The sequence below is a fragment of the Canis aureus genome, unplaced genomic scaffold (assembly GCF_053574225.1).
Source record: "Canis aureus isolate CA01 unplaced genomic scaffold, VMU_Caureus_v.1.0 NW_027326412.1_RagTag, whole genome shotgun sequence".
Taxonomy (NCBI): Eukaryota; Metazoa; Chordata; class Mammalia; order Carnivora; family Canidae; genus Canis; species Canis aureus.
In genome coordinates this window covers 229245-242280 of record NW_027554413.1, presented here as the reverse complement: position 1 = coordinate 242280, position 13036 = coordinate 229245, and the positions used below count along the sequence as shown (strand labels likewise).

The following is a 13036-nucleotide window of genomic DNA, read 5'->3' as shown; positions in this document are numbered from 1 at the left end:
AAATTTAAATATATACAACAAAAAATGAACAGAGGGAGCCTGGGTGGCTCAGCCGGTTAAGCACCTGCCTTCAACTCCCGACAAGATTCCAGGGTCCTGGAATCAAGGCCCACATCAGGGTCCTTGCTCCAGGGGGGAGCCTGCTTCTCCCTCTCTCTCTCTCTCTGCCTGTCACTCCTCCTGCTTCTTCAGTGTCCGATAAATGAATTAAATTAAAAAAAAAAAAACCACAAAAAAAAACTGAACAGAACTGCAAGAAGAAAACCATGGTCATAATGGGAAACTTTTTTACCATACTTCTCTTGGTAACAGAGAATAAACGAACAAAAATCAGTGAAAACACAGAATATTTGAATAGGTTTACAAACTTGATCTACAGACACATACAGAAAACTATACTTAATGACTGCAGAATATACCTTCTTTTTAGACACAGACAGGATACATTACAGATATTGAATATGTAGCTGGCCGTAAAGTGTAAACACATTTCAAAGGACTGAAATAATGCAAATTAGGTTTTCTGACCTCAAAGCAATTAAGGTAGAAATCAGGAACAAGATAGATTAAAAAAATCCTTATTTGTAAATTCAAGAAGTCTAAGTAAGCAACTACAAAATGATTCTAAGTTAAGAAAACCAGTACCTTGGGAGAAATGGCCTTAAATGCTAACGTTAGGAAAAGAAGAAGGTTGAAAATTTATGAACAAACGTTCATAACAAGAAAAAGAATTTTTTTTAAAAAAGTCAATGAAATAAAAACTAATATACAATGAGGAAAATTAATAAGGCCAAAGGTTTATATCTAAAAAGACTAATGCCAAAACTCTGGCAATATTGAGGAAAGAGAAGAAAGGGCAATAAGTACCAATATCAGGACCAAGAAGAAAAACAATTAGCATAGAAACTGCACATGTGAAATATTATAAGCAACCTTTTCAGAAATTTGACAATGTAGTTGAAATGGACCAAATCTTAGAAAAATATGAATCATTAAAACTAATCAAGAAGAAATAGAAAGCCTAAACGTTCTTGTCATCTTTAAAATAGTTACCAATATCCTTATCAAAAAGAAAACATCCAGGCCCAAGGAACCCGACAAGTCAGTTCTGCTAAAGGACAAACGAACTTCAGTCTTTCATAAACTTACCCACAGAAGAGTAGAGACTTCCACCTCACAACATAAGGCTACCCAGGATATTGTGAAGATCTGATGAGAGAGATAAGAAAGCAAAATTATGGGCTGAAGTCTCATAAAAGGAGACATTAAAGTTCTAAATAAACTAGGAGTCAACTAACTCCAGCAGATTATATGTAAAGGAGAACAAATCATGAACAAATTAGGTTATCTCAAATAATAGTCCAATGATAGCCAGTTGAACAGTCAAAAATCAGTAAAAAAAAAAAATGTCAAAAACCAAAGAACTTTCCTATGTTGAGACTGACAGGAAACAAATCATATGATCATTACAATAAATAAATAAAAAGCAAAAAAAAAATTAAAAAAAAAAATAAATAAATAAATAAAAAGCACTTGACAAAGTCCAATGGCTAGTCATTTAAAAAGTCATTTTACACAGAATAAACGGAAACTTCTTAAATTGAGTAAACGGCAAATATGAAAAAAATAATCTAGAGCAAATATGACAAAGAAGAAATGTTGAGAGAATTTCTTTTGAGATCCAGATTCACACATAATAAACAAAAATCTAGAGTAGCGAAATCAAAGTGAAAATGAAAAAGGGAATAGCTTTTTGGTCACACATTAAGGAAATGTTTCATGAATACAATTCAGAAATCACTAACCTAAAGGAAAATGGTGCTCGACGAGTAACTTCTGCATAGAGAGTAGGGGAGGACAGAACAAAGCATGAGATGACAAAATATTTTTCCATATGTTTTCCCACCAAGAGAATCTGACATCAGCATGGTTTTACCTTTACCGGTGAATGCAGGCTTTTCTCACCAAACATATCCCAGAGGAAGGTCAGGTCTTCCTGGCTGTCCACACGTGGCCCCAGCCGGCCTGCACAACAGCCAACAGCTCATACAGACCTAGAAAGTGAAAATAAAACACAAAGCGTAACCATAGAGTGATCTCATTAATTTCACTTAAGGTGTGTGAAGGATGGCTGGAACATGTCGTTTTTACTGGATCAGTAATCTGGGCCATCAAGCAGAATGCTTCTCCGCGGAAGCCAAGGAACCTTTTTGATTTTTAAAGCCCAAATATGTAGCATCAACAGGCTAGCCTAACCTTTCCTTTGTCAACATTCTCCAGGCATCCAAGCGGACACAACCCGAGGCAGAAAACGTGTACAAGCTTTCAGAGGAAGAAGAAAACTAAATCGTCACTACATTTGCCTCAGTGTTAGCCAAAGATCAAAAGGAGTCATGAATAGGAAAAACTCCTTAGAAGAGCAGAAAATTGATAGAGTGGCCCATTAAAAAGGTTTTGTGGTTTCCAAAGAGTTCCTAATGATATATAGCTTCAAAACCATCTGCGTTATCTACATCCAAATTCAAGTTCCAAAAAGCTAAGGCCTATTAAGCCATACGTGGTGTTGCTTTCTTGTAGCTGCTCATTTTTCAAAAAGCAACAACCACAAGCTACACAGAACTGAGTTTACCTTTAACTCCAATCTGGGCGTATGCCGTACCCTCTGAAAGAGTTAAGGAAAAGGATGCAGGTTCCTCGGGGCCCTCCTCACTAGAAGCTTCCTGGGGCTAGACAGTAGCACCCTGTTCCACCAGTAGCCTGTTGCAGAAACCCTCCCACCTCCTTTGGGGCCCATCAGACTCCTGTCCAAGAACTGTTACGACAGTGCCTGCCCGGGGCCTCTGCAGGGAGGTGACCTAGAAGAAGTCAGTATCAACTCTCAGCACACGTTTCACTTTCCAGTGGGATTATACGAGGTAAAAAGGAGAAACTTCCTTTTATTTCTGTCTGCTGTCTACAAGAGCACCGAAACCTCCTGGGATCTACGACACAGGAGCGTGCTGTTATTCCTGCTCTGAAGTGCTGCTGTTCATCACAGGGACAGCTTTACAAGATATGTAACTAGCAAAGAATCATAAATTATGGCCTGCTGATTAGTCTATCTATTATCTTCCTAAAGTATTATCATATTCTGATAATCAGTGATCATTCACCAAATGTATTCGCTTTGCCTTGGAAAGCTGGATCTGTAACATGAGACGTTAAACTCCAACATTCCTGGGACTGCATGTGGCCAAAAAGATCTATTCTACTTTAGGGGGAAGAAAATGTCTCCCTATTACATTCTTAAGTATTCTTGATGATTTACACTTATTCCCTTAAAAACCTGGCATCATGCCTAAGCTAGCTCTTATTGATGATTTCATAAAACTATTTGTAAGGTGTCCCAACATAATTCGATGTATAATAATGCAGGTCTCACTTTACACGTACACAGATACACACAACTTTAAAAACATGACAATTGCCAAGATCAGCGATTAAGGTCAGAGGTTCAAATTGAAAATTAGGTAAAAAGGAGGTAGAATTTCGCTATTTTATTATTGATTTAGGAGCAACAAAAGGAATTCCTTGTTCCTTGGAAATATGGTTAGTTTAATTAATAATACTAGTTCAACTATAACATAATTTATGAGGTATAGTTCTGGGGGGGGGGGCGATAACTGAGGTAATGTATTAGAACAGCCCCGGCATATGGTAAATAGTCTATTTCATATGTAACTTAGTGAGCTTCAGCTATTGTTGTTATTCCTGTTATTCATCAGGACTATTATTTTTTTTAGGATTAATTTATTTTACAGAGAGGCAGGGGACAGGGGCAGAGGGAGACAGAATCTTAAGCAGACTCCACGCTCAGCATGGAGCTTGACACGAAGCTCCAAATCATGACCCTGATCATGGCTGGAGCTGAGACCAACAGTCAGACACTCAACCCACTGCATCACCCAGGAGTGTCCATCGCTACTGCTATTGAAAAATCAAAACTCTGAGTCAAACAGACCTAGATTCAAACCAGGTCTATACTTCATTTACCCCCCATAACTTACCTCAGCCTTCTTTCCATCATATGTTCAAAAGAAACGGAATCTACACCTATAGTAAACTGGACAGGAAAAAATATACATACGTATGCAGATACACAAGTGTGTGCATATAACACAGGTAAAATCTGAAAAAGCCTAAGGGACTGCATCAGTGACGATGTACCCACGTGGTTACCATAACTATGCGAGATGTCACCACTGGAGGAAGCAGGGTCAAGGGTACACGGGATCTGTATTATGTCTTCCAACACATGAATCCACAGTTATCTCAAAGTACAGTTAAAGCAAGAGGAGAAGTGGTGGTTAACATTGTTATAAGAATGCAAGGGAACAAGGCACGTAGTCCTGTGGTTGGCACAAAAGAGGCATTTGATGAATTTTTAAAAGATTTTATTTATTCATGAGACGGACAGAGAGAGAGAGAGAGAGAGAGACAGGCAGAGACATAGGCAGAAAGAGAAGCAGGCTCCATGCAGGCAGCCCAAAGTGGGACTCGATCCCGGGACTCCAGGATCACACCCTGGGCTGAAGGCTGACACTTCAGCACTGAGCCACCCAGGCGTCCCTGATAAAAACGTTTTAAAAATTGGGCAGCCCGGGTGGCTCAGCAGTTTAGCACTGCCTTTGGGCCAGGGCTTGATCCTGGAGACCCAGGATCAAGTCCCACTGTGGACTCCCTGCATGGAGCCTGCTTCTCCCTCTGCCTGTGTCTCTAACTCTCTCTCTCTGTCTCTGTGTGGCTCTCTTATGAATGAATAAAATCTTAAAAAAAAAAAGAGTTTTAAAAAATAATAAAGTGATTTCTTAAGACTTCCTCAAGTGGCAACTGCCCCTTACTAGAATTCTGTCTATACCTTTACTCCACTTCAAAAAGTTTGGTTCTCGAATGAACCACCAAGAGGAGCAGAGGAATAAGCATCCGCATAAAACACATAAAGTGAAAGATCCCTATAATTTCTAATCTGTGGATGAAACCTGAAAGGCGTCTGGGGGAGTAACCAAATAGCAAATCACTTTGAGATTGATGACATATGCCTTATTATATAAGTTAAAATAGGAAACACAGGGACATCTGGGTGATTAAGAAGCTGAGCGTCTAACTTTGGCTCAGGGCGTGATTCTGGCCCAGGACCCAGCCCCACATTGGGCTTCCTATGGGGAGCCTGCTTCTCCCTCTGCCTGGGTCTCTGCCTCTCACTGTCTCTCTCACAAATCAATAAGTAAAACCTTTTACAAATAAAATAGAAAACACATCTAAAAAATCAACTTCTGAAGATAATCGATTTCTTTTTAATTATACGGCCCCGATATTTAAACTATGGCTTTTCAAAATCATCAACAAGGAAAAAATTTTAAAAAGCAACAGATAAGTACTAGGAGATCATGAAAACCAGCCCATCGCAGTCTGCGCCGCACCCATGCCCCGGCAGCACGTGGTCCGGGAGGCCCCGCCAGCGAGACAGCCAGCCCGGGCGAGGGAGGAGGCCGCCGCGTGCAGCCCGCTACCGTGGCCCCTGCAGCTCTGGGTCCCTGCCCGCTCCCCGCCCGCGGCCCCGGCGGTTCGCACCTTCCTCAGCGCCGACATCCTCGAGCGCTCTGAGTTCAGAAGGCGAAGGGCGACATGCGTTGTGGCCCGTCCGTCCATCCGCACCGCCAGCCAACAATCCGCGGGGCCGGGGCCGCCGCCGCCGCCGCCACGCGTCCCACCGCGCTCCAGCCCCGCACACGCTCGGAGCCCCCCGCCGGCGCCTGCACACTGGGCGCCCCGGAGGCCTGGTGCGCTGGGGGCCGCCCGGCGCGCGGAGGCACCTGGGAAGGGCCAGGCAAGCGCGGGGAGCCCAGGCAAGCGCCGCGCCTCCGCCACCCCGCAGCCCGCGGGCAGTCCCCGCCCCGAATGCCACCTGTGGCGCGGGCTCGCCGGGTGCCCTATGCGGCCGTTAGCCTGAGGCGCGTGCTGCTCGCTGGCCGCAACAAGGTCCCAGCGCCGCAGCGCGGCCGGTGCCAGGGCGAAGCGAAGGTAGCGCGCGTCCCCCCAGGGGCGGTGCCCCGCAGCCGGAGGACGGACCGGACACTAGCTGCCTCGGGCGGCGTGGCCGGAGGCTCTCGAGCTGTCCAGAGACCGTCTGTCCGCCGCTGGCGCTGCCCTAAACACGAGCCGCTTCCGCCTGGGCCCCTGGGCCCTCGCGGCTGCCCCGCGGGAGCCGGACGCCGCCCCCTCCTCAGGCCCCGCAGCTCCTCCAGCCCGCCCGTCTGCCCGGAACAGTCCGCGCCGCACCCACGCCGCGGGAGTGCAGGGTCCGGGAAGCACCGCCGGCGAGGCACCAAGCCGCCGCGCGCAGCCCACGACCGGTCACCCCTGCAGCTCCGGGTCCCTGCCCGCGCCCCGCCCGCGGCCCGCACCTTCCTCAGCGCAGACATCCTCGGGTGCTCGGAGTTCAGCAGGCGCAGGGCGACAGGGCACACGGCCCGTCCACCCGCAGGGCTGGCCGTCAGTCCGGGGGACCGCGCTCGAGCGCAGTGCACGCTGGGAGCCCCCCGCCGGCGCCTGCGCACTGGTCGACCGGGAGGCCCCGCACACTGGGGGCCGGCCTGAGTGCGAAGGCACCTGGGGAGGGGCCACACCCGCACCAGGGAGCCCAGGCAGCACCGCGCCCTGTTGTCCGGGGGGTCCTTCCGCCCCACCGCTCCCCCGCCGCCGCCGCCGCCGCCACGCGCCCCACCGCGCTCCAGCCCGGCACACGCTCGGAGCCCTCCGCTGGCGCCTGCGCACTGGGCGCCCCGGAGGCTTGGCGCGCTGGGGGCCGGCCGGCGCGCGGAGGCATCTGGGGAAGGGCCAGGCAAGCGCGGGGAGCCCAGGCAGCGCCGAGCATGGCGTCCGGGGATCCTTCCGCCCCACCGCTCCCCCGCCCCTGCCGGCGCGCAGGCCCCACCCCGGATGCCACCTGTGGCGCGGGTCCCCTGGCGCTCAAGGCGGCGGTAGCCTGCAGCAAGTGCAGCTCGCCCGCAGCCCCACGGTCCCAGCGCGCCTGCGCGGCCGGTGCCAGGGCGACACGAAGGTAGCGCGCGTCCCCCCAGGGGCGGTGCCCCGCATCCGGAGGACAGACCCGGCACTTGCTGCCTCGGGCGACGTGGACGGAGGCTCTCGAGCTGTCCAGGGACCGTCTGTCCACCGCTCGCGCTGCCCTAAACACGAGCCACTTCCGCCTGGGCCCCTGGGCCCTCGCCGCTGCCCTACGGGAGCCGGACGCCGCCCCCTCCTCAGGCCCCGCAGCTCCTCCAGCCCGCCCGTCTGCCCGGAACAGTCCGCGCCGCAACCACGCCGCGGGAGTGCCGGGTCCGGGAAGCACCGCCGGCGAGGCACCAGGCCGCAGCGCGCAGCCCACGACCGGTCACCCCTGCAGCTCGGGGTCCCTGCCCGCGCCCCGCCCGCGGCCCGTACCTTCCTCATCGCAGATATCCTCGGGCGCTCGGAGTTCAGCAGGCGCAGGGCGACAGGGCACACGGCCCGTCCATCCGCAGGGCTGGCCGTCAGTCCGGGGGACCGCGCTCGAGCGCAGTGCACGCTGGGAGCCCCCCGCCGGCGCCTGCGCACTGGTCTACCGGGAGGCCCCGCACGCTGGGGGCCGGCCTGAGTGCGGAGGCACCTGGGGAGGGGGCCACACCCGCACCGGGGAGCCCAGGCAGCACCGCGCCCTGTCGTCCGGGGGTCCTTCCGCCCCACCGCTCCCCCGCCGCCGCCGCCACGCGCCCCACCGCGCTCCAGCCCGGCACACGCTCGGAGCCCGCCGCTGGCGCCTGCGCACTGGGCGCCCCGGAGGCCTGGCGCGCTGGGGGCCGGCCGGCGCGCGGAGGCACCTGGGGAAGGGCCAGGCGACCGCGGGGAGCCCAGGCAGCGCCGCGCCCTGTCGTCCGGGGTTCCTTCCGCCCCACCGCTCCCCCGCCCCTGCCGGCGCGCAGGCCCCGCCCCGGATGCCACCTGTGGCGCGGGTCCCCTGGCGCTCAAGGCGGCGGTAGCCTGCAGCAAGTGCAGCTCGCCCGCAGCCCCACGGTCCCAGCGCGCCTGCGCGGCCGGTGCCAGGGCGACACGAAGGTAGCGCGCGTCCCCCCAGGGGCGGTGCCCCGCATCCGGAGGACAGACCCGGCACTTGCTGCCTCGGGCGACGTGGACGGAGGCTCTCGAGCTGTTCAGGGACCGTCTGTCCGCCGCTGGCGCTGCCCTAAACACGAGCCGCTTCCGCCTGGGCCCCTGGGCCCTCGCCGCTGCCGCGCGGGAGCCGGACGCCGCCCCCTCCTCAGGCACCGCAGCTCCTGCAACCCGCCCGTCTGCCCGGAACAGTCCGCGCCGCACCCACGCCGCGGGAGTGCAGGGTCCGGGAAGCACCGCCGGCGAGGCACCCAGGCGCCGCGAGGGACGAGGCCGCCGCGCAGCCCGCGACCGGTCGCCCCGGCAGCTCGGTCCCCGCGGCTCGCACCTTCCTCAGCGCTGACATCCTCGGGCGCTCGCGGTTCAGAAGGCGCAGGGCGACATGCTTTGTGGCCCGTCTGTCCGCAGGGTCGGCTGGCCGTCAGTCCGGGGGACCGCGCTCGAGCCCAGTGCACGCTGGGAGCCCCTCGCTGGCGCCTGCGCACTGGGGCCTCACGGGGTAAACAACCCCCACTGAGCCCTGCACCAGGCAGGGGGTTGAGCAGCTCCCCCAAGTGCTAACAACTGAAAATCAGCACAATAGACCCTCCCCCAGAAGACCAGCGAGAAGGACAGGGGAAAAACAAGTTATTGACCAAGCAGCACTGGAAAGTTCCAGGGTAAGACAAGCGACTTGCAGGATACAGAATCAGACGATATTCCCCCTTGTTTTGTTGTTGTTGTTGTTGTTGTTGTTATTTTTTATTTCTGTTTGCTTCCCCCACCCCTTTTTTCCTTTCTTTTTTTCTTTTTCTTCTCTTTTTCTTCCTTTTTTCTTCCTTTTTTCTTTCTTCTTTTTTCTTTTCTTTCCGTCTTTCTCTCCTCTCTTTTTCTCCTTTTCCCAATACAACATGTTTTTGGGCACTCTGCACTGAGCAAAATGACTAGAAGGAAAACCTCACCTCAAAAGAACGAATCAGAAACATCCTCTCTCCCATAGAGTTACAAAATCTGGATTACAATTCAATGTCAGAAAGCCAATTCAGAAGCATTATTATAAAGCTACTGGTGGCTCTAGAAAAAAGCAAAAAGGACTCAAGAGACTTCATGACTGCAGAATTTAGAGCTAATCAGGCAGAAATTAAAAATCAATTGAATGAGACACAATCCAAACTAGAAGTTCTAATGATGAGGGTTAACAAGGTAGAAGAACGAGTGAGTGACATAGAAGACAAGTTGATGGCAAAGAGGGAAATGAGGAAAAAAGAGACAAACAAGTAAAGGACCATGAGGATAGATTAAGGGAAATAAATGACAGCCTGAGGAAGAAAAACCTACGTTTCATTGGGGTTCCAGAGGGCGCCAAATGTGACAGAGGCCCAGAATATGTATTTGAACAAATCATATCTGAAAACTTTGCTAATCTGGGAAGGGAAACAGGCATTCATATCCAGGAAATAGAGAGATTCCACCCCCTGAAATGAATAAAAACTGTTCAACACCTCGACATTTAATGGTGAAGCTTGCAAATTCCAAAGATAAAGAGAAGATCCTTAAAGCAGCAAGAGACAAGAAATCCCTGACTTTTATGGGGAGGAGTATTAGAGTAACTGCAGACCTCTCCACAGAGACCTGGCAAGCCAGAAAGGGCTGGCAGGATATAGTCAGGGTCCTAAATGAGAAACACATGCAACCGAGAATACTTTATCCAGCAAGGATCTCAATCAGAATGGAAGGAGAAAGAAAGAGCTTCCAAGACAGGCAGGAACTGAAAGAATATGTGACCTCCAAACCAGCTCTGCAAGAAATTTTAAGGGGGACTCTCAAAATTCCCCTTTAAGAAGAAGTCCACTGGAACAATCCACAAAAACAGGGACTGAATAAGTATCATGATGACACTAAACTCATATCTTTCAATAGTAACTCTGAACGTGAACGGGCTTAATGACCCCATCAAAAGGTGCAGGCTGCCAGACTGGATAAAAAAGCAGGACCTGTCTATTTGCTGTCTACAAGAGACTCATTTTAGACAGAAGGACACCTACAGCCTGAAAATAAAAGGTTGGAGAACCATTTACCATTCGAATGGTCCTCAAAAGAAAGCAGGGGTAGCCATCCTTATATCCGATAAACTAAAACGTACCCCGAAGACCGCAGTGAGAGATGAAGAGGGACACTATATCATAATTAAAGGATCTATCCAAGAAGAGGACTTAACAATCCTCAATATATATGCCGCGAATGTGGAGGCTGCCAAATATATCAATCAATTAATAACCAAAGTGAAGACGTACTTAGATAATAATACACTTATACTTTGTGACTTCAATCTAGCGCTTTCTACACTTGATAGTTTCCTAAACACAACATCTCCAAAGAAACGAGAGCTTTAAATGATACACTGGACCAGATGGATTTCACAGATATCTACAGAACTTTATATCCAAACTCAACTGAAAATACATTCTTCTCAAGTGCACATGGAACTTTCTCCAGAATAGACCACATACTGGGTCACAAATTGGATCTGAGCCGATACCCAAAGATTGGGATCGTCCCCTGCATATTCTCAGACCATGATGCCTTGAAATTAGAACTAAATCACAACAAGAAGTTTGGAAAGACTTCAAACACGTGGAGGTTAAGGACCATCCTGCTAAAAGATGAAAGGGTCAACCAGGAAATTAAGGAGAAATTAAAAAGATTCATGGAAACTAATGAGAATGAATATACTACCATTTAAAACCTTTGGGATACACCAAAAGCAGTCCTGAGGGGGAAATACATCACAATACTAGCAGCCATCCAAAAGCTGGAAAGAACTCAAATACAAAAGCTAACCTTACACCTAAAGGACCTAGAGAAAAAAAAAAAAAACAGCAAATAGATCCTACACCCAGCAGAAGAGAGTTAATAAAGATTCGAGCAGAACTCAACGAAATCGAGACCAGAAGAACTGTGGAACAGATCAAACAAAACCAGGAGTTGGTTCTTTGAAAGAATTAATAACATAGATAAACCATTATTCACCCTTTAAAAAGAAAAGAGAGAAGACTCAAATTAATGAAATCATGAATGAGAAAGGAGAGATCACTACCAACACCAAGGAAATACAAAAGATTTTAAAAACATATTATGAACAGCTATATGCCAATAAATCAGGCAATCTATAAGAAATGGACATATTTCTGGAAAGCCACAAACTACCAAAACTGGAACAGGAAGAAATAGAAAACATGAACCGGCCAATAATCAGGGAGGAAATTGAAGCAGTCATCAAAACCCAAGACACAAAAGTCCAGGGCCAGATGGCTTCCCAGGGGAATTCTATCAAACGTTTAAAGAAGAAACCATGTCTATTCTACTAAAGCTGATTGGAAAGATAGAAAGAGATGGAGTACATCCAAATTCGTTCTATGAGGCCAGCATCACCTTAATTTCAAAAGCAGACAAAGACCCCACCAAAAAGGAGAATTACAGACCAATATCCCTGATGAACATGGATGCAAAAATTCTCAACAAGATACTAGCCAATAGGATCCAGCAGTACCTTAAGAAAATTATTCACCATGACCAAGTACGATTTATTCCCGGGACACAAGGCTAGTACAACACTCATAAAACAATCAATGTGATTTATCATATCAGCAAGAGAAAAGCCAAGAACCATATGATCCTCTCATTAGATGCAGTGAAAGCATTTTACAAAACACAGCGGCCATTCCTGATCAAAACACTTCAGAGTGTTGTGAGAGAGGGAACATTCCTCAACATCCTAAAAGCCATCTACGAAAAGCACACAGCAAATATAATTCTCAATGGGGAATCACTGGGAGCCTTTCCCCTAAGATCAGGACCAAGACAGGATGACCACGCCCACCACTGCTATTCAAGATAGTACTGGAAGTCCTAGCCTCAGCAATCAGACAACAAAAAGATATTAAAGGCATTCAGATTGGCAAAGAAGAAGTCAAACACTCCCTCTTCACCGATGACATGATACTCTACATAGAAACCCCAAAAGCCTCCACCCCAAGATTGCTAGAACTCATACAGCAATTTGGCAGCGTGGCAGGATACAAAATCAATTCCCAGAAGTCAGTGACGTTTCTATACACTAACAATGAGACTGAAGAAAGGGAAATTAAGGAGTCCATCCCATTTACAATTGCAACCAAAAGCATAAGATACCTAGGAATAAACCTCACCAAAGAGGTAAAGGATCTACACCTAACAACACCCTAAAAACTATAGAACACTTCTGAAAGAAATTGAGGAAGACACAAAGAGATGGAAAAATATTCCATGCTCATGAATTGGCAGAATTAATATTGTGAAAATGTCAATGTTACCTAGGGCAATTTACACGTTTAATGCAATCCCTATCAAAATACCATGGACTTTCTTCAGAGAGTTAGAGTAAATTATTTTACAATTTGTGTGGAATCAGAAAAGACCCCGAAAAGCCAGGGGAATTTTAAAAAAGAAAACCATATCTGGGGGCATCACAATGCCAGATTTCAGGTTGTACTACAAAGCTGTGGTCATCAAGACAGTGTGGTATTGGCACAAAAACAGACACATAGATCAGGGGAACAGAATAGAGAACCCAGAAGTGGACACTCAACTTTATGGTCAACTATTATTCGACAAAGGAGGAAAGACTATCCACTGGAAGAAAGACAGTCTCTTCAATAAATGGTGCTGGGAAAATTGGACATCCATATGCAGTAGAATGAAACTAGACCACTCTCTTTCACCATACACAAAGATAAACCCAAATGGTTGAAAGATCTAAATGTGAGACAAGATTCCATCAAAATCCTAGAGGAGAACACAGGCAACACCCGTTTTGAACTTGGCCACAGTA

At 48.9% G+C, this 13036-nt stretch overlaps 1 protein-coding gene across 12 annotated transcripts in view; it reads right to left on the bottom strand.

Moving 5' to 3' along the window:
- The window catches only part of LOC144309468 (outer dynein arm-docking complex subunit 2-like), a 262922-nt gene extending 256405 nt beyond the window's left edge, over window positions 1-6517 (bottom strand). For 5 of the 12 annotated variants that reach the window (XR_013375457.1, XM_077890538.1, XM_077890545.1 and 2 more), the window contains exons 1-4: window positions 6444-6513; window positions 1937-2054; window positions 1806-1836; window positions 1150-1209 (exon numbers count right to left, since the gene is read on the bottom strand). The gene's annotated coding sequence lies outside the window, so the exon portion shown is untranslated. Of the gene's footprint in view, window positions 1-1149; window positions 1210-1805; window positions 1837-1936; window positions 2055-6443 lie in introns of all 12 variants that reach the window. The other 7 variants (XM_077890546.1, XM_077890550.1, XM_077890551.1 and 4 more) reach the window with 3 other exon arrangements.
- Between the last annotated feature and the right edge of the window lie 6519 nt (window positions 6518-13036).